Source organism: Mercenaria mercenaria, chromosome 2 (assembly GCF_021730395.1).
Source record: "Mercenaria mercenaria strain notata chromosome 2, MADL_Memer_1, whole genome shotgun sequence".
In the NCBI taxonomy this organism is placed as follows: Eukaryota; Metazoa; Mollusca; class Bivalvia; order Venerida; family Veneridae; genus Mercenaria; species Mercenaria mercenaria.
This window is the reverse complement of record NC_069362.1, coordinates 22,589,269-22,599,873: the sequence shown is the minus strand read 5'-3', so window position 1 is coordinate 22,599,873 and position 10,605 is coordinate 22,589,269.

The following is a 10,605-nucleotide window of genomic DNA, read 5'->3' as shown; positions in this document are numbered from 1 at the left end:
GTTCAGGAGGACAAAAATTCATACGAGGAGGATGTCAAATCTACTCTTACCCAAATCCTAGACAGAATAGATCGATTAGAAAAATCGCAGACAGGAACCACGAAATCTCAGCCAGCAAAGGAAGGAAATCTAGGTTACAGACAGAGTTCAGCAAGGCGCTGCTACAACTGCAATTCAACTTCACACATACGTCGTAACTGCCCTCTACTTCAAGGCAATCCTTCAACTGCGCAGGAAAACTGGAAACCATCAGCCCAGTAGGCCGAGGGATGATGGAGGCTTCAAGGCCTGAACAACACCAGCAGGCCCACTGCGTGGATAAAAACAGTGTAACGGACAATGGAAAATCAGACAATAGCTTCTTTGCATGTATTTCTTTACAAAATTCAGAAATGGAATGCTTAATAGACAATGGGTCCACTCTGTCAATTCTATCTCACTATCAATACAACATCTTGGAAAATAAGACCCCGCTTGAAACTGTAAGCCATAATATCGCTGATGTAAATGGGAAACACTTGAAAGTTATAGGGAAATCATCATTCTTAGTTAAATTTGACAATGATCTTACATTTGAAATTCCTATGTTAGTATGTGACATTGATACTGACTGTATTTTAGGTCAGGACTTCCTGTGTGAACATGCAAGAAATATTGACTATGAAAATTTCCGTCTCGTTCTGAAAACTGGTATGGTATACTTACATCAAGGAAAGGGTCTAAATCGAGTCTGTAGAATAACTATGTCAGAAAAGTACACGATAGCTCCAAATACAAGCGCATGGGTAAAAATAGACATAAGAAACAAGGAATTAACTTCTGAAAACATTTTAGTTGAATGTATTCCAGAAACTTTTGACAGACATTTTACTGTTGTCCAAGGAGTGTTTGACACCAAAGATATTAATACGGTAAATATTGTTAACTTTGGCGAATCTCCTGTAGTTTTGAAGCCTGAGACAATTATCGGTTCCTGTTCTTTTGTTGATGTTAATGACACTTGTTCTCCGTTAGAAAGTTCCAATAACAATGTTAATTTTTGTAGAAACATTTCTAGTGCAGAAGGCACAGATCTTCCTGTACATTTAGTTGACTGTTTTAAAAGAAGTTCCGAGAATCTGAATGACGAACAAAAGACTGCTTTCAAAGCTTTGTTGATAAAATATCAGTCAATATTTGCCAAATCTTCAACAGATCTTGGGTTCACTGATCGCGTACAACATCACATTGATACACAAGGGGCTAAACCTGTCAAACAACCTATGCGTAGGGTCCCCTTAGCTCAACGTGACGCTGAGAGAGAAGAGGTCCAGAAACTTCTAGATCATGGTATAATTGAGCCATCCATTTCACCCTGGAGTAGCAACACTGTGTTAGTACGTAAAAAATCAGGAGATTACAGACTATGTGTTGATTTTAGGGCCGTTAATGTGCTCTGTAAACGTGATGCGTTCCCTCTTCCAGACATTGGTCAATGTCTAGACAGTTTGGCAAACAACAGCTGGTTCTCTACCATGGACTTGAACATGGGATTTCATCAAATGAGTATAGCTCCTGAAGATAGCGAAAAAACGGCATTTTCTACAAGTCTTGGACTTTTCCAATACACTAAACTACCAATGGGCTTATCAGCCGCACCTGCAGAATTTTCCCTCCTAATGGCAGATGTTTTTAATGGTCTGCAGTATCAAGAACTTTGTCTGTTCATGGATGATATCATCTGTCCGAGCAAAACATTTGAAGAACAATTGGACAGGCTTGAGCACATCTTTCAGAGATTAAGTGAGGCAAACTTAAAATTAAAACCTTCAAAATGCCTGTTTTTCCAAAAGTCATGTGCATTTTTAGGACATATTGTCAGTGAAAAAGGAATTCAGACCGACCCCACTAAGATTTCCACTATTAAACAATGGCCAAGGCCTGCATCAAGGAAAGCTGTTAAAAGCTTCCTCGGGTTAGCATCATACTACTCTAAGTTTGTCAAAGACTTTGGTCAAATTGCCAAGCCACTGTATAGGCTAACACAGAAAAGTAACAAGTTTAAATGGACAAATGAAGCTGAAGAGTCATTTCAAAGTCTGAAGACTTGTCTGATATCAGCACCAATACTAGCTTATCCCATTTCTGGTGAGACAATGATACTAGATACTGACAGTTCAGACTATGCTTCTGGTGCAGTTTTATCACAAATGCAACAAGGAAATGAGCGTGTGTTAGGTTATTATAGCAAGACAATGAATAAGCATGAATTAAACTACTGCACCATGCGCAAAGAATTATTGGCAGTTATTGTTGCTCTAAAACATTTTCACCATTACTTACTAGGGCAAAAAGTAATTCTAAGAACAGATAACTCTGCAGTTAGTTGGCTCAAAAAGTTGAAAAACCCTTCTGGTCAGGTTGCAAGATGGCTGCAACTTGTAGAGACATATGACATAGAAATTAAGCACCGTCCTGGTTCACAACACAGGAATGCAGATTTTGTTAGCAGACCCTTATGTCGTGTCTGTGGCAAGCAGGAACTTAACAATCACACAGTCAGTGACACACCTGCGAGTGATACCAGTACTGGTTGTGAAAACAGTATTGCTTTTATACCTGAACTGCCTTCTGATGACATTGTATTCTCCTCAACCCAGTCTTCTGATCATGAGATGTCAGCTTCCACTGTCACTACTGAACTCTCAAACTTAGAATCTGAAAAGCCAGAGGAAAATCATGGTCAGGTAAGAGTTGTTACCAGAGGAATGATAAACAATCCAGCAAATAGACAGTTTCTGATTGACGGTTGGTCCCCATCAGAAATCCGTATGCAACAATTAGCAGATGAAGACATAAGTACTATTCTCGCTGCAAAGGAGGATGGAAATACACTGACTTGGAAAAACATATCTGCCAATTCGTCCATCATGAAAAAACTTTGGTCAATGTACGATAGACTGGAGTGTAAAAATGGTATGCTATTTAGAAAATGGATAGAAAACGACAATGTAACCTTGCAACTTATTGTTCCTAAATCCCTTCAGAATGATGTCATGCACTATTTCCATGACATTCCTTCAGCAGCACACCTTAGTTCTGAGAAAATGTTAAGCCGGATAAGACAAACCTTTTACTGGCCAGGAATGAATGAAACCATAAAAAACTATATCAAGCATTGTGACTTGTGTTCATCTCGGAAACAAAATAAAGCTATCCGAGCCCCCCTTGGTCAGAATCCTGTAGGAGAACCCATGGAACTGGTTTCAATAGACATTTTGGGTCCTTTGCCACTCTCAGAAAATGGAAATCGTTATGTTCTTGTTATTAATGACTGTTTTACAAAATGGTGTGAAGCAGTGCCTATCCCCGATCAAGAAGCAAAAACAGTTGCTGAAGCCTTTGTGAACAATTTTGTTGTGAGATTTGGTACACCAATGACTTTACTTTCCGACTGTGGAACAAACTTCAACAGTTCTCTTTTCAAACAAGTATGCGAGGTTCTTCAAATAAGCAAAATTAAAACCTCAATTGCAAGACCGCAAAGCAATGGTGTAATTGAAAGAATGATGCGATGCATTTCCGATATGATCTCCATGTACTGTGGTAAAAATCAAAAACAGTGGGACAAATATTTGCCTCAAGTAATGATGGCCTATCGCGCTTCTACCCATTCAAGTACTGGGAAAAGCCCAAACATGTTGACTTTAGGTAGAGAAATTAACTTACCCATGACAGCAGTGATAGGGTTACCAGAAAATCAGGATCCCCTAACAGTCGACAACTATGTTCAGCAACTACAGAACAACCTCGTCTTAGCACATCAGGTAGCTAGGAAAACCCTGAAAAAGAATGCAATATATAGGAAAAAGTATTATGACCAAAGGTCTCATAAACGTACATTTAAGGAAAAGGACGTAGTATGGCTGTACAATCCTACTCGTAAGGTTGACGTATGTTCAAAGCTTAGTCCTAAATGGAAAGGTCCCTGTCTTATCATACAGAAGATTGATGATACAACATATGTAATAAAACAGTCAGCTAAATCAAAAGGAAAGGTATTTCATGTAGACAAATTGCAGAAGTATAATGGAAATACCTTGCCCAATTGGATAAGAGTGAACATCCAGGAAAATTAAATAAAAATGTACTGTGCTGTTATAATTGACAAATAGTTAAACAGTTTAGTTTGAAGTTATGAATTTGGAGCACCAGACACAAATATTTATCAATTGATACATATATAACTAGTGGATATATTACAATGTTTTAAATAATGCAGACATTAAGTAATACATTACATTTCCTTAGTATGACATCATTTTATCAATATGTAACTGACAGGTCTAAGGAAGTTATATTGAAATTGCTGTACATGTTGATGTGTATCACAGTACTGTGTTTAAGAGTCTGTGGGTATATAGCAAAATAGGTCTGGCCAGCCAATTTGTGCTATTGGAAACTTGCTCAAGGTTTATGCTGGAATCATATAGCAGAAATCTAAAATGCTAAGCTATTCACTTGTGCAGTTTGACTTAAACAGTACCTTTGAGGTATTTGACAGCATCGCCAGTTGTTTCCATATTATCTTCTAATGATGACGCTTAGCTGAAAGAAGACATATTCATTATCAAACTGTAGTTTATCGATAAACAATTTAGAGTATATATGACAATCTTATTAAACAATATTTACAGATATGGCTCATCAGTGTTGGACATGTGGCAACTACAGCAGCTCCAAAAAGATGTTGAAAAACCATGCTGCAGCAGAGCACAAACATCTCTCTGTGATCTGTGTTTCTGTAGACCAAAACAAGTTACTCTTGGTCGCATAAATGACCTAAAGAAACATATAAGTACCAAACACCCAAGTGTCAGCATAGGGTTGCCAGATAACTTTTTCTCCGAAGGAAATGGGTTTTATTTGTCTCTTCACCCTTATGATTATGTAAGACATGTGAAACCTGCACCTATGGATAGTCCATCAGCAACTCAGGCAATGCTTGCTGTGAGAACCATCATTCCTAGTCTGAAGGATGCAACAAAATCCTTACCACAGTGGGAGTCAGGATGGCTCCAAGCTATTGGAACACCTATACAAGATACTATTCCATGTACCAAGCCCATCTACAAATCTAACTGTGCAACTATTCTGTCAAGTCCATCAAGCCATTATTCAATGCTTTCTCCATATCCTGCTTATACAGCTACTCAACTGTCACCTGCTAGACCTACATCTGGAATGTTGCCGCCTTCTTCACCTTTCGTCAGTCCGTCTCAGTCGGCTATTGATTCAGTCAACCAGTACTCTCCAACAAAACCTGAAATGATTCAACCACCTGAAGATATTGTCTATCTTAGTAAAAGTGAACAAAGATGTCTATTTACACATGATGGTGATTTATTCATAGCTTTCCTTAATCAGTCTCCCACTAAGATGGCTGACATAAATGGTAGTGATCCGGAACTATATTTAAAGCATGCTACAAGAATTCTTGGTGCCGAATACTACGAACCAAGCCAGGCTCTTGCTAAACACTTGTGTATGACTGAGTTTGAAATTGGAAGTATTAGTAAAGTTTCGAAACTAGCAGTACAGGCAGTTGAACAACTGAAATGGGGAGCTATGCCACTAACTTGTCCAGCACCAAGGGACTGGTCGAAAGTCACAAATCCTGTAAAACTTACCAATTCAACTACTAAAGCCACTCTCAGATGGCCACCTATGGACTGGAAATAGAAGGACTCTCAAACAAGACGCTTGAACTTTGTGGCGGCTATAATGAAACTGGATGAAGCAGCTGATGGTATGCCGACAACAAGTTCTGATTTGATCTATGACACATACAATTTCCTTCTTCTCCCTGGATCAGCTCCTGTACATCAACCAACTGAAGCAGCGAAACGGCGCTTCCTTAACTATAAAGTTCTTATCAATTTCATTACTAAGAATCAGGACAGAGAGCTGGCATCTATGCTCATTTCAACAAAGCTTGGTAATTCCATCTACCTAAAAAAGATTAGTTCAGTACCACTCAGGATCCTGAAACAGCAAAGTTCAGAGTAACAATAACACTGGTGACAAATAGATAAAATTTAACTTATGTTTAAATTTCTTTTAAGTGGGGGAGAGTGTAAGGGAATAGGGTTTTCAGACTTTTATAAATGCTTCAGACAACCCCCATCTTTCTTTACAGAGAAAGATTTAGTATGGAAATCACTAACAATTTAACTAGGACAAATTCATTATCTACAATACTGATACTACTGGAACACTACTTACATTTAGAATTTATTAGAAATAATCATTGAAAACACCCTTACCTCTGCCAGGAATTCCGACCCGAGACTGTACTGTTTACATCAGTAAAAACACTTATTATAGGAAAATGACTGTGTATATTTTGCTAAATGGACATTTATAGGACAAGTATAACTATAGGATACAGTATACAGACATAAAATATTACCTTTTTGTTGAAATTCTCAATTGAATATCTCCAATCTGATCCTGGCAGTTATTACTGTTCTTACGGATTTGTCTCCCTTGATTTCTGCATTTAAATCCTAATCTTAAGTCAGAGACAGCTTATAAGTGACTACTTATTGTATGTAAAGGATGAATAAGTTTTATTCTGTCTTAGGAATATGTAAATTTAACTTTTATATTGTCTGTTTTTCTGTAATTTTGAGAAATATCATTCACCTGTTTGACCTTCAAGTTTTCCAGGCGGTAAAATTCAAATTCCTGCCCACTAGGAATTTTCAATTGCTAATAACCTTTCATAAGAGTAACAAATTATTATAAGTAGTGTCTGTATTTTAGGAATGTGTTGTAATTGACCTTTTTATCATGTTAATTTTGCTTTATAGCCATAACTGTAGCTGAAAATCTGATTTTTATGACATTGTCCTGGCAATATGGCTGCTTTGCTTCCAGGAATTGTAAATTCCTGCCTGTCTCCCTGGATTAATGCAGGGTTCTGATTGGTTCATTTTGCTGGTCCTGGCAACTTCAGAGACTATAAATTTGTGACAGCCAGTGATCCAGCATTCTCCTATTTGGTCATCATTGAACAAAGGTCGTGAAAACAGGTGACAATTAATATTATGTAACTTGAACATATTTAAGTACTGTCTGGTGCTCATGTTAATAAAGTGTTATTACTCCTGTTATTTCATGCTTATATTATAAAGGAGCTGTAGACCAAAAGCTCACGATATTCATCCTTGTTCTACTTTCCCCTTCAACTTCCTCCCCCCCCCCCTTTCTACCCCTTACCCCCCCCCCCCCCCCCCCCCTCTATCTATATTTGGCCTAAATTTATATGTACTTGTTAGATGTTTGAAGCAACCCGTCTGTAATATTTTTCCGTTACAGCTTCTTTTTGTTGTGGGCGTACTTTGCAAATCCGTGGCTCTGATGCTGTGTTTTTAGTGCGCCGTGCTTCCGAGAAATCTACCTTTACCTATTATCTTTTGTTACTCGTGCTGGGATTTTGATAAGTTGATTAAGATCGAATTTCGTCTTCACATCCTGCCATTTTTTATTTGTGAATTTTTCGGCGAGTAATTCATGTTGAAGTTCCGTCGATATGAGATCCTAAGTTTAGCAGATCGAGTTTTTCAAGTTGAGCTTCAAACAAATCTATCCACGCCTGATTTACATCTGATGGTCTGTATATGAATTTCACTAGAAACGGCTTAGATTTGGCATAATTTACTTGAATGCAAATGCGGTCTGTCTTTTCTCTCAAACGAGAACCTTTTGATACTTAAATATTGTCTGTGAGAATTGTTTCACATAGTCCAAGAATATCATTTGAATTTGGTAAACTTAAATGATACTTAATTTCATCGGGGTTTGGAAGAACAAGTTGACACCTTAGCAATATGTATCCCCTTGAATTGGATTATATGAAAATATGCCGTCATTTGCGTGTATAGCATACTCCTCTCGAGAATCGTATATGTTACTTCTTTTTGGTTGCTTTATCATTATTTTTGTTATAATGTTTATGATTATGATTATGATTATGATTATGATTATTATTAATAATATCATTTACGGATGACGGTTCCAGCACCAAAACATAACAGCACTTACATATTATATCATCACAACCACTGCATAAAGTTTGTAACAGTAGAAATTTGTTTTCATCACCAAAGGGCATGGAGTATTTGTCTTCGAATCGTTGTCCTATGATCTTGTAAAGATCCTTCTGTCTTACATTTTTCTGCCATAGTTGTCTGAAAGTGTGTGCTTTCTACAGTTCTTGGTATAAGGATTTGTTTAACCACAGTTTTGACAAGATCGTGTCATATCTCGATATGCTTGTCTGTTGGTGGGTAAGGATATTTGGAAAAATCTAAAGTACTAGATCTACCTCGTGTAAAGCGCATCCTCTCATAAGATTGCTGCTGTAGCAGACATTGTAGTAGAGGACTGGAGACAAAGTTTCCCAAATAGCTGCATCAGTGGGAATTTCAACGGGAAGTGTTGATGAAACTCTGACTAAACACTTGAAATTATCGTAGGTGTGTGCAAGATGGGCACCCAATCTATTGACCAAAGAGAAAAAAACTCAAAAGGTGCAATTTTGCAAAAAGGAGATTTAATGAACTTCTCACAGAGGATGAGACGTGGTTATGTTATTTCAAACCTCAAAGGCGGATAAACAACAGACAACGGCTCAGGAAAGGACAAGAGCTAGGATTACACCCAGGATTTTGTAATAGCCGGGCTCTCCAGTTATAGCTAGCACACTATTGCGATTTGTCGTACTGCGTACATGATTCACTAGAAAATGATGATTAATTACGAGAAAGCATAAATTAAATATTGTTAACAAAAACAAAGTATACAGTTAAAATTGTTTTATTCAGTGTAATATCTAAAAATAATTACAAAAGTCTTAAAATCTAGGTGCATGTATTTAAAATGAAATAAACACTTGTAGTATTTCTTTTCAAGTTTATTGCACATGTATACGCCTTGGGTTTGAATTCCATTTGTTGGTCATAGTGTCAAAATTGAAATCCACCAGTTTTGGTCCATTGATTGACACTCGTAGTTCGCTGTTCAAGTTTTTTGTTGTCAGGTTGTTGCGTAAAAGAGTTTTCACTATTTTCAGTTTGGAAAATGACCTCTCACAATCTGAAAATGTTGAAAAACAATGTATTTTTGGAGTTTTCAAGAACGAATATTCCATTACTTAAAGGCCTACCTTCCGTACCTTCCGGCAGATAAATTAACCGTTTTATAAGTTTGTTATAACATACATAATATAACAGCAGTTGAAACAGCAATGACCAATCCAATATTAGTAAGCAGTGGCAGGTTAGAAAATACAATGGACGTTTCTTATTTTGCCATGTCTTTCATTAAGTCAGTTTGTATCTTTTTTTCTGAATTTGCACGTAATCATCATTCTTTTCATCAGTTTGTACTCAAGGATGGTATCATCGCTGTGTCTATCATGGATAAGTATCAATGTCTGAAAACAGTTTTATTTTCATATAGGCTTAGTCTTGTACAAAAAGAACAGAACTTTTGAATTGCATATTTTAAATATTATTCATATTAAGCATACCTGCAACATTTCATCTACATCTGTAAATATTGCTGAATCTGGCACCATCTGAGGCTTAAATATTTCAAATGCCTGAAGAAGGGGCATGTGAGGGAATCTTTCCTCTACATTTCTTCTGATATTTTGATGGAAAGTCTTGTAAACCTATTTGAAAACAAAATAGGAAATCAATCAAAAATGCGTTGATCATAGAACTTTTATACAAATAAAACACTGAAGCCTTTTCTTTATAAATTATTTTATAACCTTATAAAACTAAATTATTGGAATGAACCGAAACTATACATACATTTGACATAAATATGTCTTTCTTATCTTCATCAAAAGGTTATTCTGATCCTCCAGAATTTCATCCAATTAAGTGAAAAATGGACCTGTGTTGAAATACAGAGACTGCAGTTCTTCATTGGTGGTAGCCAATAGACTGTTGATTGAGTTTATGTCAACATCTTCTTTCTGTCAAATGAAACAAGACGTGTTTGTGTAAATTATCAAAACAGAAGTAGCATATTGTAAATAAATACATAAAGCAAGCAAAATATATAAAACAAGCAAACTATTTTACCTGCCGTGACTTTGACAACATTGCGAACACAGGTAGTACATCGGACAACATATAAATTGTTGCAATGCTATTGTAAGTTTTAAAGAATCTAAACAGCCCATATGCAGCAGGATCATGTCTTTCACTTGCCTCTCTGTCAAGGCTAATCATGACTTGCTTGTCGTACCTACGCAGCGCTTTCACTGCCTCACTGTGTGACAACCATCTCACAAACATGATCTCTTTCAGCTTCAAGGTTGGACTCTTAAATAAATCCTGAAAATGTAATAAAAACAGTAATTACAACGTGTACAGGTATTACATGGTTAAATTTTGTATGCCGTTAACTATAACAAAATAAACGTACACACCTCGTCCAGTCCTGCCATTCGCACTGCAGAAGTTTGGTAGAGGTTGTGCTAGTTAGGATGAAAGTTTTTTTTCATGTAAGGTATTTGATTTGCAGAGCCAGCACTTGCTAGGG